General features: G+C 49.5%; 1 long non-coding RNA gene across 7 annotated transcripts in view; it reads left to right on the forward strand.

Annotated features, from left to right (window-relative positions):
• LOC126534380 (uncharacterized) overlaps window positions 1–18,504 on the forward strand; it is a 60,309-nt gene that overhangs the window by 16,087 nt on the left and 25,718 nt on the right. For all 7 annotated transcript variants that reach the window (XR_011895684.1, XR_011895678.1, XR_011895680.1 and 4 more), the window contains one exon: window positions 13,419–13,570. This is a non-coding gene — a long non-coding RNA (uncharacterized lncRNA). The remainder of the gene's footprint in view (window positions 1–13,418; window positions 13,571–18,504) is intronic.

Here is an 18,504-nt window from a genome sequence, read left to right on the forward strand (position 1 = left end):
GAGGCAAAAGAAAGCTTCATTTTAACAAAAAGTCTGTTTCTTCACGAATTTTCTGACGGACAGTCATAAGCATTCAATCAATGCAGACCGTTTTTGGGAAAATGTGGAAGATATCAGTGCGTTCAAAGTTGCCTAAGAAAGATGATTTGTCGGCATATGCCCTCTATATTACATCAAGCTCAGATTATACCTATTGTAATTAAAATGACCACTCATTCGATTCTACTTAAAGCCATTGTACAGAACTTGTGCTGAGAGCACTTGTGGCAAGCCGGATGCCTAAGTGGCGGACAGCATCAAACATCTTTAGAGAGTGCTGTGTAGCAGACTGAGACAGCATAGTGCAATAGTCCAGACAATACGCGCTTCCTATCGCGGCCCCACGTTGTAGGTGATAACATTTCAAGAAAGTTCATTGTTTTTAAACATTAATCTTTGAAGTGCCTCATGTGCGGAATGAAAGTTTGTTTCGAGTCTAATATGGCGCCTAAAAAGCTCCTTGAGGATTACGACACATTCGTAGCCGTCGTCGCCGCAAAACGGTACTAGGCATCTCTTCTCATGCCTTCGCCAAACCATCCTCATTCCATCTCCGCCTCTTGCTTTCAATGTAGCTTCCTCCTCCGCTTTCTTCCTCGTTCTCTGGTAACATTGATAGACCGTTGCGCTCCGCGCTGACTCTTTCATCCTTCGCTCTGCTCAATATCTAGGTCACGCCGACGACGCCGAGGCAAGCCGACGCTCAACGCAGGAACTAGCTGTTAAGAGCTGCGCTCTAATATTGGTGTTGTTTGGTAACTAGTATGTGCTGTCTCTGAACTTTCGCACTGGGGTTTGCAAATGATCCTTTTTTAGTGTGAAAAGGACGTGCTATCTTTTAAGGGGTTTAGCTTAAAGCCGTTTTGTTCTGCAATTCACACACTTTATTCCAGCCAAGCGGTAAACGGCCCGCACATTGCGAGGGGACATGACTTGAATCATAACTGTTAGTCATATGAATATACCAAAAAACGTACTCTGTAGTATAGATGAGCGCAAGGAATTCATTTACGTGATAACAAGTGTACGCCTTAGTACCTGACTTTGCGGTACACTAGTTGTAAAAATTATGAAGATGCCATTGCCAACAGTAAAACCAAATATTCGGTGTGATAAGTACGCTTAAATTAGGTCAGGGATATTGCCCCGAATACCCATTTCTAAGAGGTCTCGCAAAATTCGATATGTCCAAGTTGTGTCATATGTCTTCCTCACATATAACACGGAAAGGAAGAACTGCGTATGAATAAAGGCGCCACGAATGTTTGCCTCAATATGCATGAGATAGTCAGTTGTCAAATGACCCTCTTTGATACTGCAAAATAAGGGTCAAGCCCTTGTTTAGTTTAGGAAACTGTAACTGGCACCTATTTATCACGTCTTCAATAAATTTGCGTAAGCAACTTGTGAGTGCTATTTGATGGTAACTTTACACGTCGTACAGGTTTTTACCCTGCTGCGAGACAGCGTATACAATAGCGCTTTTCCATGAACATGGAAGGTATTCGGCAGCCCAAGTAGAGTTCAAAAGTGCCAGAAATGCCATCTGTGTGTCAGTATATAGGTTTTTAGTAAGGTCATACATGATTCTGTCAATTCCCAGTGCACAGCTCATATATACGCTCAACGCAGCTCTGAGCTCTGCAGTAATGAAAGAACATTAGTAGTTTGATTCAGTCTGCATTTGAGGTTCAGTGACTCGTTCTGCTACTTGTTTGTATTTAATGAATAATTCAGAATAGTACATAGAGCTTTACACATGTATAAAGCTATCACCACGTATGAGCATTAAAGTCACTGACGACAAGAAACGATTTAGGAAGCCGTTAAGTAAGACCCTATAATTTTATCTTGATCCAGTGATAGTTTTGGAAGCATGTACATGGAGTAGACGGAACCCAATTTATTATAAATAATTGACAGCTCTGCGTCTGCCTCGAGGGACGTACGAATAGGCAAGTATTTGCAAGCAACACCCTCTTCCACGACTATGGCTATACTGCCGGATGAGGTGTTAGCATCGTTAAAGTCTTTGCGAGAAATGGCATATGGCCGGAGAAATTTATGTTTAGGTTTCCAGTGTGTTTCCTTAACATACAGCAGCATTGGATTATACTCGTGTAAGAGTTATCTTTTTTTCATGAAGAATTGGAGGCCTCTCCCATTCCACTGTAGAATTTATCTATCCATTTTGAATAAGCGCTATGTATGGTGTTCAGGAAAGGAATGGTTAACTCAATGGTCCAATCCCGGGCACCGTGATGCGCGGTTCGTTCTTGGTGCTGTAGAGTAAATACCACCACTTCTTAGGTACTGGTTGCACCGATTTGCTGGGAGCTATGTCCATTGCCTCTTGCGGGACGCTGGGCACTCGCTCTTGCGAGCGATTTCTTGAATTTCAAAGCCTAGTGTCGAGAGACGAGACCCTGGAGACAAGCAATCCACATGTGGTACGGCCCTGCTTCAGAAATGGTGAAGCGACGCCGCCTGCTGTCGCCAAGGGGGCTGATGGCACAGCAAGGTATTCGCCCGTCCCACAAATAGAGGGGTGACCTTTGTGGGCGGGGCCAATGTCGCAGTCTGCTGCGGCAATGTTCTCTTACAAGTACGGGCCACATTAGCGTACTCTGCGGTGTGAAGAAATTCTGCCAAGAAATGCCTTTCTTGGCAGGAAATCTCCTTTCATGGTGACGATCTACTCTTCCTTTTCCCATGTCAGACAAGAGCGCCAATAGACAGCGTGTTTGCAGCCGCAGTTCAAGCAAAGGAGTTCACCGTTGCAGTTATCGGAAGGATGATCGTGGTAACCGCACTTAGCACATTTTGTCAGCCTCGGCAGCATTGCCAACCATGGCCGCGCGGTTGAAATTTGAAGCATCTGCCTGGTTTGGGGATGTACGCCCTTTACTCGCCTCTTTACATACCCAGTCGAAATTAAATCGGGGAGTTCACTATGTTCAGCATGTTTTCTTGGAATTTCTTTTTCTCCTGTTTATTTTTATTACCTGTACCTGCATGACGTTCTAGTCCGTCAAGCTCTCTAGGAGTTCTTTATCAGTCAAGCTCAAAACTTCATCTTCTGATATCACTCCTTTACACGTATTCCGTGATCGATACGGTGTTACTGTGATTTCAGCTTCACAAATTGCCACCAGATATGAAATATTTTCATGCTGCAGCTTGTCGTGTGCCTGGAGCAGGAGGTCGCCGCTAGCAATTTCTGTCCCTTTGTAGCCTACACCGAGTGTTTGAGTGAGGCATTTAGCAGCAATGAATGGTGAAATGGTTCTGACAATCTTTCAGCGGTTCTCAGTATGTATGACATGGTATCGCGGAATGTTCTGTTTGTGTTGGACAAAAAGATGGAAGGTTTCTGCGGCGCTTGTTTTTTTCGAAGGAGGACAATAAGGTAGCTTGGGGAAGCAGCAAGATGCTATAAAATCGTAAGTAATTTTGGCAGCGATGCCGGCCGCCAGCCGCCGAGCCCAGCAAGGCAACTGACAGGAGTTCCTGCAAAAGAAATCCTGTGAAAAAATTTGAAGTAATAATAACGTAAGAGAAGGCAGGACAGGTATGAAAGAACAGAATAATGAAATAGAACGACGAGGAAGAGGACAGGAAGAGGTGACTGCCGATTTTCTCTGGGGAGGGTTAGTCCAGGAATGCCGTCTAGATGAAAAGCAAGACAAAGCGGTGTGTTTCCTCCGCTGAGGAGCCTTAACGCTCCAGACACTCAGCATCTGCTCAGCTCACAGAATCCCCTTTCCTCCGGACACGGCCACATTCGGGCAAGGGTACAAAGGTTCAACTATCTTGGGATCCGCCTCGTGGTATCGCAATACACTGAGCGCCTACTGATGCAGACTCTCCTGAGGGCAAAGAACGAGCGATTCTTCAGAATAAGACAAGTGAACGAATCGCGAGCACACTAGGTTACAGCAAATATTCATCTCCAAATACCCATTCATGTTGCGGCTACTTCTTGCACATTTCGTGTAAAGAAATTCAGTGAAGTAATTTACATGATCTGCCAAGGAATACCATTCTCCTGGCGAGACCAGCTGGTATTTCTTGGCAACAGCAATATTCCTTTGATCTGAAATAATTCATAAGTTTAAATAGAAATGTTTGCACACATTGCCACTGGTTAGTAGTGTAGCAATTACGAAAGAACAATTGGTGGTAATCGAAGTGAAAATTGAAATATGTCTAGTATGATCCAAGTAACAAAAAAAGATAAAAACACGAATGAGATACCCTATATCGTCTGAACTGATAGAGAGCAGTTATTCAAAAATTGAAAGATCGCTCTTAATTCTAATTTAACTGTAAAAATTAATGAAAAATATTTTATGAGCCACTTATAAGGCAAATAACAAGAACGCACTTGCAGTGTAGCAGGAAATAAAGCGGACAAGGTGTGTCGAAGAGATTCATCGTTGTTGTGACACATCTTGCTGTCTCATGTTGTGTAAAACATGCTTCAATATCGCTAAGTAACAATATATTTCAAGTTCAGAGGACCTACTTAGTCTACGCGTGGCTGTGGCGGTGGCGCTACTGTTGACATCCTTGACTACGTCAAAATTGCCACCATCGACAACACCTATGATCAGCGCCATGGCGGTGTTAGGATGTTCTCGAGAGGACAGCGTAAGGTGGCACTCATAACGAATTAGTGTGCTCCATAGGTGATCAGAGAGGTGAGAGTAGCATAGACGACGTGTGGGAAGCGTCAGTAGATGCTTTGTTGGTAACGAGGACGCTGCATCTTCACCTCTATAAGCTGCACTATCTAGTTTTGGCTGCGAATGTATAGAGCATGTCAGGGCAGAGGAGAGTGAGATTGGCGTCGTTGAGATTATGGGGAGCGAGAGTAGCGGCTGACAAGGACACTGGTGTCAGTTATAAGAGGGTCGTCGGAGACTGAACAGCGGTAAGCGTGCCGAGTGGATGAAGTTTGTGAACTAGCAGGGTGCAGGAAGCTCGGGAAGGTTGGCAAGGGTGGAGGGCTCGAACGGCGACTGCTGTATCCTCAAACGTGTCTAATCATGTGAAACTAGAAACATATGGGCTGATTGTCGGGCGTTCTCAATTCCGAAGTATGAAGAAAGGGCAACTAGGAGGTTTGATAAAGTAGATGCTTGCGTGATGTAATATCACATGCATGTATATTTCAAACAGAACAAGGTTTATTTGTCAAAACCGCGCAATTTACACTTACGAAGTCTATAACAAACAAAAGGAAATGACGATGACAAAATTATAAAAGGAATAGTCTGTCAGACACCGTCACTGTAAGCCACACAGATTACGGGCATACACATGAGAAGTCAAGAAACAAGAAATTCAATTTAATTGTTGAAGAAAGCGATTGAAAACCTACTAACACACATATTACCAAAGTTCTGAAGAAAGTCCACCTTGCAAGAAGAAACACCGCAGTCATTCCGTCCCTTCAACTTAAGGCATGCTGCACTACCTACCCCTGTCTTGCAGCAAGCGGTATATTGGGCAAACCAGCCGTTGTTGGAATAAGTAGCCAAGGAAGCACGCCTACAGTGTATCCTCGGTGACGTCTGGTCACCTTGGTTCACTGCCGATAATGCGGTTGCGTAGCTGAGTTTCAGCGTTCTGTCGTTGTAAAAAAAAATTGTGAGGTCTTACGTGCCAAAACCACTTTCACATTATGAGGCACGCCGTAGCGGAGGACTCCGGCAATTTCGACCACCTGGGGTTGCTTAACGTGCACCTAAATCAAAGTACACGGCTGTTTTCGAACTTCGCCCCCATCGAAATGCGGCCGCCATGGCCGGCATTCGGTCCTGCGACCTTGTTCTCAGCAGCCCAACACCATAGCAACTGATCAACGATGGCGGGTGACGTTGTAAACGTCTCCGAAACTAACTGTCACGAGAAATTCTCAAGGTGTTGAAAATGGTTAGGCTAAGAAAAACGTTTGTGAGCAGACTTTTGGTCACTTCCACAAAAAAAGAAATTTATTTTTTTGTTTCTTCAATTTGGAGTCGGGGAAGAAGAAGTAGACCACGGAGTGCGGGCGTGCTTCGTGTCGGCTCCTCTATTTCCCTATGTTTATTGCGGATTATCGAGCTTCTCTTGGTAATTCTTCTTACCAGCGATCGGCGGACTCGTCAAGACTCCCCCGACACCAAGTTTCGCAAGGTGGGCCCATTTTCTGGCCGATAAGCAGCGCCTTTTGTCCCGCCACGCAGGCGGGCCAAGCTAAGCCTATCTCCACGTAGGCCACTATTGCCCGGCCGCCGCGGCGGCGGGCGTGCCAAGTCTACCGTGTCGCCGGACCTCATTGGAGCTCTCAATCTCCGATGGCATAGTGCCAGGCCTTTCCTGACGTTAAATGGAAGTTGTCCAGGTAGAAGGAACGGAGATTAGGGCGGAAGATTTCGGCGAGGGATCGCTGTGGTGCGATGTCAAGAGGAAGAAACCGGCCGACGGTGCGACCGAATCGGCGCATAACCAGCATGTGCACATGCAGCGACGGACGATAGCCACGTCGACTACGGGAGTCACTACCGCGCAGTACAAAAGGAAGTACGCCCGTCAAGTGCAGCAGATTGCCATGGCAAGCCGAATGCCAGAGTTACCGCCGGACGATTACAAAATCGTCGTACACCCCCGAGGCGGTTTCAACGTGCGCGATTGCGGGACGGATCGTATTTACTGCTGCCTACGTAACGCGGCGGGTGTAGGCAGAGAAGCGGCCGGGGAAGATAGCATCTACCTCAACGTTAAACAGAACGTCGCTGTGCTCAGCACGCCGTCTGAAGACAGAGCCAAACGCTACGGAGCCATTAGCAAGCTTTGTATCGGAGACCGAGAGTTTGAGGCGAACACTTGTCAAGCCGCTCCGGAGAACACTTCCAAGGGCCTAATTAGGAACATTTCCAAGAGCGAGAGCCCGGCAGACATCATCGCTAATCTAGTGACGCAGCGCAACCCCGGAGGGCTGCACGCGAAACGCATGAGCAACACGGACAAAATAATCGTTTTGTTCGACGGATTCCACGTACCGAGATACGTATATTACGGACCTATGCTAGTTAGATGCTCCCTCTACAGGAAGCAGATTGACGTGTGCTACGAGTGCGGTAAGCTGGGACACCGCGCCGACGTGTGCCCCAATCCCAATGACAAGATTTGCCGTGGATGCGGACGCAACAATCCGTCGCCTGACCATCGATGCGAGCCGCGGTGTCGACTGTGCGGCAAGGGACACTTCACGGGAGACCGCAGGTGCAAGGTGAGGTACAAGACCCCATACATGGTCAAGCGTCGCCAACTGGAGCGAAAAAGACAGGAAGAGGAAGAAGCAGCCAGAGCGTACCGCAGTGGTTACAACAGCAGCAGCGACTGTAATGGCAGCGCAGGCTACTACCTCAATTTTCCCGCGATAGACCGTCATTCAGTTACCGACAACCGAAGAGGACGCTCGACTAGCCGTGGCGGGAAGGGCGGCGCGGGAAAATCTCGATCCCGATCCCACTCTCGCAACCGAGCACAGAGGCCGAGAAGCACGTCGATGACGCGTGGTGGCGGCGGTCCGGGCACCGCAGCTGTGGGCCACATCAACCAACAAAGTCAGCAGCAGCAGCCCAGCAGCAACAACAAGGTCAAAGGAGCAGTGGGCAACAGGTGAGCTGGGCGCCTGTCGCCCCTTCTCCCGGCGGCGAAGGCGCTCCGGCGTGCCGCCCTGGCGGGCCCGCCGTCGGCGGCGGCGGTGGGAACGAGCTCGAGCGAGCGATAGAGCGAGTCCTACAACAACGTCTAGAACCATTAGAATCAATAATTGCCGAGCTTAAACGCGAGAATGCGCTCCTTAGAGTGGAAAATTTGAAATTGAAAGGCGAGGCTCCACAACCGCAGCAACCACAGCAACGTCAAACGACGATGCCGCTGTCCTCGGTGCCTCGATCGCCGACTCCATCACGGCCTGAACCGGCCGGGATGGACACGGACGACGAGGGCAGCTCGGGAGAGACGGCGGATGAACGCGATGATCGTCCAGTTACCGCGAAAACGATCACACTAGCTCCCGCAAGACCCGACACAAAACAGCGATGCGGCCGTTACGGGAAATTAGAGAAACGATTAGACAGCATCGAGAAGAGCCTCGAGGAAGGTTTGCAAAAGAGACGGCACATATAAAGGAAATGTTTAATAGCGCGGCAGCTAAGCTCTCTGAGCAAATAACACAAATGTTCGCCACGCACTTGGTGCGCATAGACGACATAGAAGCGAGGCTGCCGCCAGCTGCGGGTAGACCAATAAGAACGATGAGCAAGCCGTACTCTAGACAGCCACAACACAATCAGCCGCAGCAAAACACACTCACAGACGTAGAGACGCAACCGCAGCAGCAACCAACTCGCCTCGATGCGACGGGTTAAATTAAACACAGGCATCACCATGGCTATACACGCAACGAACCACACTAACACTGCGAAACAACAACAATACACAATCTGGCAGTGGAACTGCCGGGGCTACAGGAGGAAGCGGGGTAATCTCCAGCAATTCATACGCAGTCGCGAGACGAAACCGGACGTGATCCTTTTACAGGAGACAAACCATCCCGTTAAACTAGCTGGCTGCAAAGCCATAGACGCGACCGCGACGGAAGACAGTAAAAGAAGGAAACGGGCTACAGCCCGCGTCGCGGGTGGCGCGGGGCCGGGGGCGATGGTGGCGCGCCGGCCGTCTCTCCCGCAACGCCCGTCGCCGGTCGCCGCCGTGCTCGTTCGAAGTAACGTCACTGTGGCGCAGCGAGAACTTGCCCGCGTAAAGATACCTCACGTGTTCGTAGAATTAATTCCTAAGAGACGCCTAGGACTTTTCGTCCTTAACGTGTACAGTAAACCCACGCTGCAGCACAGATTCGGGGACCTGCTGCGGTGCGCGCGCGCGGCTTCCGTCGGCGAGCCTCTACTTCTTGCGGGCGACTTTAACGCGCCCCACGGAGCCTGGGGCTACACCCCAGAAACACCCGAGGGCAAACACCTTTGGGAAGACTCGCAAGACCGAAGGCTTGAATGATCGCGAATCCCGCCCATCCTACACGCAGAGGGAACAGCGTGAGTGCCGATACGTTACCAGACCTTGCGTTCGTTTCAAATGTAACAGCGCACTGGCAAAATACGCAGGAAGATTTTGGGAGCGACCACGCGCTGATCGAGATGACGATAGGCACGGGCCCGAGCGGTCGTGGTACTAACCCTGAAGGCAAAGGTCGTAAGCTCAAACTCGTGAAGTGGGACACGTTCCGCAAGAAGCGAGAAGAAGCGGGGTGAGGCGACGAGCCGATTACGGACATAGACGAGTGGACCGAGAGGCTCAGAAGGGACGTAGGCGCAGCAACGAGCGACGTTCCGCCAGAGGCGAACCTCAAAATAATTGACAGCAGACGTTGCGCGAAGACGTTGACCCTGCGCGAAGAGGAACGGGTATACTCCAAAATACGCATTACATTGACAGATGGTACTCCCGTACCGCACGTAGAGAAAATTAGAATCCTATGGTTACACCTGCAGGCAAACGGCCATACTGGAGAGACGGTGCGAATACTTCGTCGTTCGGTAGATGACACGATCCGACTCTTGCGTCGCATCATGAATAGACGCAATGGTATCCGTCTCGTGCAGGCGTACGCGATAAGCCGCATAACGTATGTTGCCCCCTACTTGAAGTGGATCGGGTCCGAAAAAAATGGCTGTGGCTTAGCTAAGGTTAAGCCCAGGATACGAAGCATACTAGCCTTTGTTTTAGTTGTTGAACCACTGTTTAGCCTGGTGAACTGCTGTTGCTTGGCTATATTTGGTTCGGCTAGGCGAAGAAACAACTCATGCGTTACTCTGCTTCGCCTTCAAGAGTGGAACGCGACAGCGTTCCCGTCGACCCGCCAAGGGGTGTAGGACAATGGGCTACGGCGCAGCGACTACGCGCCCCGCATTGGACGCGGTGAGCGTCGAGCAACGCAGCGTTCGGCGCAGCAACGAAATGTGCGCCTGAGCAAGCGACGCACGCCTGAGCCTTAGAAACAGCTCGTTTCTAAGGCAACACCGCATTCACTACAGGCGCTTTTGTACCGCTTTGAAGCATCGTACTCGTGGCTCAGTGGTAGCGTCTCCGTCTCACACTCCGGAGACCCTGGTTCGATTCCCACCCAGCCCATCTTGCAAGAGTTGAGTCAAAGCCACCTAGAAACAAGCGCAGCTGCTTATATACCGCCGCGACGCCGCGAGCGACGGCGCGAGTTGGAGCCCCGTTTCTCCTCTGTCGTGACGTCACGGTGTCACGTGGTCAGCCTTGAAGGCGACACCGCGAGCGACGGCGCGAGTTGGAGCCCCGTTTCTCCTCTGTCGTGACGTCACCGTGTCACGTGGTATGGCATGGGGTCAAAGGTCATTGAAGGCGACACCGCCGCGCCTGAGGATCTGGGTTGAGCTCTACTAATATGCTTCGCATAAAAACAAAGTCGAATGCATAATCCGAAAGGCTTTCAAGAGGGCGGTCGGCGTTCCACTCAACGCGAGCACCGACAAGTTTCTAGAGCTCGGAGTTCACACCTCACTTGACGAGTCAATTTAGGCGCACGACGTTGTGCAATGCGAAAGATTATCGAGGTGAAAGGCAGGTCGATGCATCCTCGAGTCACTCGGCATCGCGTACCACACTCAGCATGGAGAAAAGACGGCGGTGCCCGTCTCAGCTCGCGACCGCCTGATCATCCCGCCGCTTCCCAAGAACAACATGCACCCAACACACCACGCCGGGAGACGCAACAAACGAGCAAGCGACCTTCAGAAGAAGTTTGCTAACAGCAACGACGCGGTGTACGTAGACGCGGCGCGATATGGAGGAGGGAGAAGCGCACACGCGATCGCGGTTGTAGACCGCACGGGTAAGTGCCTCGCGAGCGCCACGGTGACCACGGGACACACGGAGGCGGCCGAAGAAGCCGCGATAGCCCTAGCACTCGTCGCGGGGCCGAACGATGCGATCGTGATCAGCGACTCGCAGGCGGCAATCCGCGGCTTCGCGCGCGGTCGTGTCTCGCGGGAAGCGACCCGCATACTCCAAACTTATGACGACGGCCACTCGTCATCGCCCTCGCAACTCCGATATTCTACGGTCTTCCTCCTCTGGGCCCCGGCACACACCGATGTTCTCCTCGCGGGCAACGAGGCGGTCCACGCCACGGCTCGAGGTCTCACACGCCGAGCCGCCGCTGATTATGTGGCCGCCGCCACCGCCCCTGAAAGCGGGGCATCGGATCTGCCAGATCGGGACACTACAACAGAAATACAGCAACAAGAACCACACTGGGCGTGGGGTGATCGCCTAACCACGCTCAGAGACCTCACTCAACACTACAGATTCGAAAGACGCACATTCCCGCCACCGCACGATAAATTGAACAGGAACGAGGCCCTAACTTTACGCTTGCTCCAGACACACACCTACCCTAGCCGCGCTATCTTACACCAATGCTATACGCGTTTATACCCAACAGACGCGTGTAAAGCTCGCGGACAAAGAGCAACGCAGCGACACATGCTCTGGGAATGTGCCGGCAACAACGGTAATCAAACCAGCTGCGCTCGCGACGCGTCCATAATCGCGGCCGTTGCCAGAGTACGGGAAGGCTCGAGCTCGCTTCTTTCCGACGCTGCCCCGGATGCAGGAGCCGCCGGGGACCTTCTCCATAGGCGTCGCCGCCTCTGGGAGGCGGCTATCAAATGTGTTCAGAGCTGGCAGACTAGCTCTGGGCCGTCCGGCAAGCCGAAGATGCCGCCCGAGTCCAAGGACTTCGAGCCGCCACCTGAGGCCACCACAGCAAGAACTGCCGGACTATTCTTCATTAAAGTTTCTTCTTCTTCTTCAATTTGCATGTTTGCGCCCGCAATATGTACGACTTACAGTGAGGTGACTAATAGAATATTGCTTCTATATACTAAGGCGGCAGGCTTCAGTGGCTCCTACCCCCAATGGCTTAAGCAAGCAGGTTAAAAGCTTTCTCTGCAGCACCTTTCAACCAGTGTTGTGGCCCCGAGATACAACGTAACATTGCCAAGCATGGATATAGGGTCCCACCTGTAGTTAGCGCTCACATAATCAAACAGATTCATCTAGTCCATAACAGCCCCATTTTTGCCGCAGACCATACCAGGGTATCCAGCAGGACACCAAATTAGGTAAGCAGGAAGGAGCCTGCTTAGATAATTGCTCCGCTAACTACAAGCAACCTGCGCTTGTGAGAGTCACTGTCCTTTCCTGTTCTCCTCCATCTTCTGTAAGGCTACGTGGCAACTAGGGCCTCCTGTTCGTGGAGGAAGAGCTCAAGAATTTCGCCCAGAAAAGTCTTAACAAGTGCACAAGGTGATTTGCCAAACAAAAGAGCTCGTAATTGTGCGCCATACGAAAAATTTCACACAAACTGATAAAAAATCCACGCTACACAGGCGGAAGTGACTTCAAAGACCTAACTTGTGCCTATTACCATCTGCGACTGAACACACGCAAACGAACAGCCGTGACAGAGCACAATAGAGCATACTAAACGTTTGCCCGCTCGTGAAAATAAAGAAACAGTTTTCTTCCTCAAGGATTGCATAAATCGTCTGTGATCTCGGGCTACACATGGAACACTGATGGCTTATTATTTTTGGGGCAGAATGCAGCAAGAATTGTGGATGAACTCGTGTGCTTCCTAACATACTCTCAAAATTAATATCTGGTTGGATGCTATGTCGCCGACACTGTAAAGCTCTAACTACTATCATGTTTAGTGCTCCATACTTGTGTGCGGTTTTTCTTACATGTTTTTCTCCTTTTCAAGCTCTCCTTAACAACTCACATTTATGGGCTTAGGGAACACCACAATAATGCTTCCAACACCATTCAAGGTCGTCTAGGCGTGCACTGTCTTGACTGTGGGTGCAGACCTGTCTTCGAGAACAGCAAAATTGTATCTAGGAGCAAATCAAGCCTTACTAGAGAAATTATCATGGTTGACGCAATTTTACGTGCGGGAAATAAGAGTGTCAGTTTCTTTGATAGCCTTGTGTGAAAAAGAGCTGACCTACGTTGATTCAAATGTTAGGGTCTGATAGCAGTACGACCAGGTTCTGTGTGGATGTGTGATCGTCTTGCTTCTTTTTTTTTTTTTTTTGCCAAGTGTTCGCTTTAAAAGTAACTGCGCGCCGGCAAAATAAACAGTTTTGTTGGAAGTTAGCGCTGCGACTGTGTACTTTGTATGCCTCCTTTGTCTCCGTTGGTTCCCGCGCTGTAGCCTTCCACTATTTTCAACCAAGAAGCCCAATAAGTTACTTTTCTCTATCCAGGCACTCAATACGCGTGAGAAAATTTGGACTCTCTACAGAAGCTACTATCCAAGCGCCCGGGGTCATAACCAAACATGCATCTACTCTGAGATGCGGATGACAAAACGTGGATATTATATTGCCGATACGCACTATGAAGTAGATGGTGTTTGGTAAGCATATCCAAGTTTTCGAGCACTGCGTCAGCACATGAGACATGCTTCGCTTATTTAACCTCCCGTGGTATACACAAATAACTTCGCTATAGAATAAACACAGATCGGAAGTATAATCTGCATAACAATATTCAAGCAATCTTAGAATGTTGCTTAGAGTATTTGAACGACTCTAATTGAGCAGCCTTTTCCCAGTGTTTAAACAATCACAAGTGGAAGTATTTAGAGCACGCCAAATATGGCTCTGTACTCAAGATGATAGTAAGCTAGCTTTATAAACTCCATCAAGCTCCCTCAAAATTACTCGACATAGGCTCAAATTTTCTGAGATGAAATTCTAACGCAAATTATTGCTATCTACTCAAAGGCAAATTTCGACATAGTTGTTGAGCCGCCTATCTCAGCACGATGCGTTGGCGGGCTAGTTGGTGCGAATCCATATTTACACTGTTTAGCGCAAAGCAACGGACGCAAGACAGACGACAGGACAAGGCGCTACTTGTCCTGTCGTCTGAGTGAGCATGAGTGCGCTCTTGTTATTGGATGTTGGCGGTGCCTGCACATGGAGTTTGCTGCGCATGTTCCTCTAGATTCCGCTGTCTATAAGGGAGTGACGAAACAAAATGAAGTTAGTTGAGAGTAGCGCCTTGTCCTGGTCGTCTTTTTCGTGCCCGTTGTTTTGTGCTAAACAAAGTAATTATGGATGCCTATCTCAGGCTACACTAAGATAGCGACTAGTACGGCTATCAAATTAGAAGCAGTCACACTTGAATGAGGCGGGGAAAGTAATTTTCACGTTAAGCTACATGCTCCGATGGCTTAAAAGCTTATGACGCATAGCATATTCTAGATTTTTATGGGGCAAACTTGGTGCCGCAAATGAATAGCATGCCTTGATAGTCGCTGGCGGACACGAGGTGCCAGTCAGGCATCTAGTTTAGACTGCATGCTTTTAAATAGGTCCTAATTCAAAGATTTCACTGCGTGCTCCAACCTATGAGGAACATCATCGTGCAAATTAGGAGCTTTTGAATTGCTTAATTTCCGCTTTATAAAGGTGCACTGGTGCGGCTAGAACCAGCCAGAATAGAGTAAGCTCCCTTCAATAAGAAACATTATTGTAAGCAATATAAAAGTGCTAGGTTGAAATGAGAGGTGCTTGAAAAGTCCTCCTAATTTAGCCTAGTGTGCATTGCAGCCAGCTTTAGTGTAATCGAGAGTTGGACGGAAGCCCGTCTGGTCGGCATGAGACAGGACGAAGAAAGACGTACACCAGTCAAGTAAAACTTATTAAAAGACAATACGCTTTGGCTTTCGTACAGAAGCCTTGTTTACAATCTGTATGCATGAGAATTCTATGGCTACTTGCCTCGGAAATATATGCGCTTGTCTGCAATTTGTGACCTGATGTATACACGGGGCTCTACGGAAGTGTATATGAAAATGCCTTATGACTACGTATGGCTAGGGTAAAAACAGCGCGAACTCTCGCTCACGGACCGGGATAAATGGCGCAAGCTTCGCGAGGAGAGGCCTCCCTCAGATACCCGACCTATCATATTGCAATGGATGGGTCAGGACCAAGAGGACGTTCGGCGTGGAACCTCTAAGGTTTGCACTGACTTTCTTGTTGAGAATGGACAGCAGGTTAGCTCATCTGTTAGAGGCCAAACAGGTGATTCTCAGGAGATGGACAAGTCAGCGACTTAATCGCAGGGCACGAAAAAAGATATCTGAGATTAACGAACACATTGAGAAGCATAGCGTAGCCCTCTCTAAACAGCAGTGGGGTGACGTTTCAATTGTATAGACGCCAAGATCCGTAATGGTAGAGCTTGGAACTTGCTTAAGCACCTCATTATTGAGCGTAGTACTGAATCTAATTAGAGACATGTTACTGGAATAACCATACATGAGGCCGCACGAATTAACTCCGAGGATGAGTTAATCCGTACGCTTGCTGACAATTATCTCCGAGTCGGGTCAGGGCGGTATCCTGTACATCTCGATTAACAGGGCCAGACCAATTCCTCCCTGGATCCGGAGTTTTGTGTAAAGGAGATTCGTAGGGCTCTGCATGACCTATTTGGTAGATCCGCACCAGGGCGGGATGGCATCTCCAACAAGATGTTGTGAAATCTGGATGATAAATCAATCGCATACCTTACACTGGAACCTAATGAAATGTCGAGGAATGGAGCGGTTCCATTGCCCTGGAAGACTGCTCTCGCAGTACTGATCCCCAGACCAGGCAAAACACCTAGCGTCGACAATATGAGGCCCATCTCGCTTACATCCTGTGTGGATAGGGTAGCGGAGCACGCAGTCCTCAATCGACTCTACCTGTTCATGGGGAATAACGACATTTACCCCCATAGTATAATAGGATTCAGAGCAGGCCTAGTCACACAGGATGCTATAGAATTGATGGTGCACAGGAGGCAATGATGACCATGTTGAGGGAGCCCTAAAGGAGGCCATAGACGCAATTGAAACCTATCTCGAACCCACCCGTCTCAGATACTCCCTCTTCAAGTTGGAACTACTACAGTACACTGCCAAGAAACGCGGTCCAGGGCCCAAGGGTGGATACCTTTTGAAGACAGAGACATCAACCTATATACTAGAGACGGTTGCCCCATACCCAGAGTCGATTGAATCGAGGTCCTGGGCATGATCGTTGAGTCAGGGGGTACAAATGGCAAGACTATAGGCAATCAAATTGCTAAAAGTGCCGTTCCGTTAGTTCGGAGGGTATCAAATCGGCATCATCGACTTAAGGATGATAACCTCATTCGACTACTGCATGCTTTCGTACTGTGCCACTTTGCATGTGTCAGCTATGCATCGATAGAAACAGGCATAGCGGGATAAACTGAATGCACAGTTTAGGAAGATTACTAAGCGGGTTCTCGGATTACCCGTATACACATGTACAGAGCGCTTAATGCAGCTTGGCATTCACAATATTCTGGAAGAGATTGCAGAGGCCCATCCTCGCGCACAGGTATCTCGCCTCGCTGCAGCGAAGGCAGGGAGATTCATAATGCAAAAAAGGGTGAAGCGTGCATATACAGACACAAAAGAAGACAAGGAGAAGGGAGGTTCATCTTGCAGGAACCCTGACATCACTCCTATAGAGTATCGGAGGAGTTCTCTGATGTTCTTCCGTCGATTCGTGAGAAAATTACGTTCGCGACCATACCTAGGAGCATGCACCCCGATCATAATTGCGGTAGAAGGAAAGCAAGGGCGGCCAACCTCGCTAAGCAAATAGACAGTGATTAGCGACAGGTCAGCTTTGTGGGCGCCGCTTCTTGTAAGGAACGTCGGGCGTTCATCATCGTCACTGTGGATGGCCGGCAAGGAATCACCAATGCTATCTCGGTTCAGACCAGGGACTCGGAAATTGCTGAACAAATGGCTATTGCACTAGCCTTGCAGGATAGCTCACGGGATGTCATCTATAGTGATTCTAGGTCTGCATATTGTCACGTGGTGGTGACGTTGAAGAACACAGTAGCAATACTGTGAAGGACAAAACTATCTTTTATTGGGCGAACCTGCGCCCACAAAAACAGGCTACACTTATAGCACGAAGATAGCGGCGAACACGGTCGGCGATCGTCGAAAATCTGATCAGCGGGTCAAGGGCGTCGGCTTTTATACATCAGTCGTCGAATGTTCCAGAGTAATCGCTTGGACCCGCGTGCCTTCCACAAAGTTCTACATAATTCGCGTCGCGCGCACATGCGATCAGATTACACTAGGTTCGGTCACAGACAGTGGATGGAAGCGTCGATAACATTCCAGAAACTTCGGATACATGCAGGCGCGTCCCGCTCTGTGCGATAAGATTTGTTAGGTGGCGAAACGCGGTCGCCCGGTAAATATAAGTACACGTGTAAATACCCCCCTCTCAAAAAGCATTGACCCGATGCTGCAAACAAACGAAAGTAATAAAGAAAAGCACTCGTAGCAAAGAAAATAACAAAATAAGGAGGTTCGTCAGCGTCCCTAAAAGGGTTTAAGGCGCACCATGTGGACCACTTCAGATCGTTCGTGGCGCCCCTGTGAATGCGAAATGCCGTCTGGCCTGACCTCATAGTCCAGTGCGCCAATACGTCGGATGACCTTGTAGTGTCCGAAATAGCGTCGCAATAGTTTCTCACTCCGTCCTCGTCGGCGTATCGGGGTCCATACCCAAACACAGTCGCCGGGCTGGTACTCGACGAAGCGTCGTCGGAGGTTGTAAATGTTTGCAGGAAGCCGCTTCGGAAGAGGTCCCACGTCGTCAAAGTGGCTTCTCGATTCTCGAACCATGTCCTGGCGGAGTCCTCCAATGCGAAATGGACATGTCGTAGCTTGTCGTCGCTTGCCCAGCTGTTAAACGTAGCGACCCTCTCATACGTTTCCAGTCAGCTTTCCGGGTCCTCAAATGTGCAACCGCGGAACGTCGGTGGTTCCTTGGGCTGCTGCAGCACGATGGGGGACGCTGGGGCTGCCATTGGAGTTGCCTTGGTCCCAATCTTCTTGGTCTTCTCCGGTAGAAGTCCGTGCTCTGGGGGCAGCTGTTGAAGACGGCGTATTGCTCGATAGTCCGGGAGTACGTTGGTGTTCTCTTTGCGGTCCGGGCTTGGATCACGGCTTGTCGGGGGCGTCCGGTACATGAACAAAAAGCACCTCCACCAGATGTCACGTAGTGGTGACGTTGAAGAACATAGTAGCAATACTGTGAAGGACAAAACTAACTTTTATTGGGCGAACCTGTGCCCACAAAAACAGGCTACACATATAGCACAATGATAGCGGCGAACACGGTTGGCGATCGTCGAAAATGTGATCAGCGGGTCAAGCGCGTCGGCTTTTATACATCAGTCGTCAAATGTTCCAGAGTAATCGCTTGGACGCGCGTGCCTTCCACAAAGTTC

This window comes from Dermacentor andersoni, chromosome 7, assembly GCF_023375885.2.
Source record: "Dermacentor andersoni chromosome 7, qqDerAnde1_hic_scaffold, whole genome shotgun sequence".
Classification (NCBI taxonomy): Eukaryota; Metazoa; Arthropoda; class Arachnida; order Ixodida; family Ixodidae; genus Dermacentor; species Dermacentor andersoni.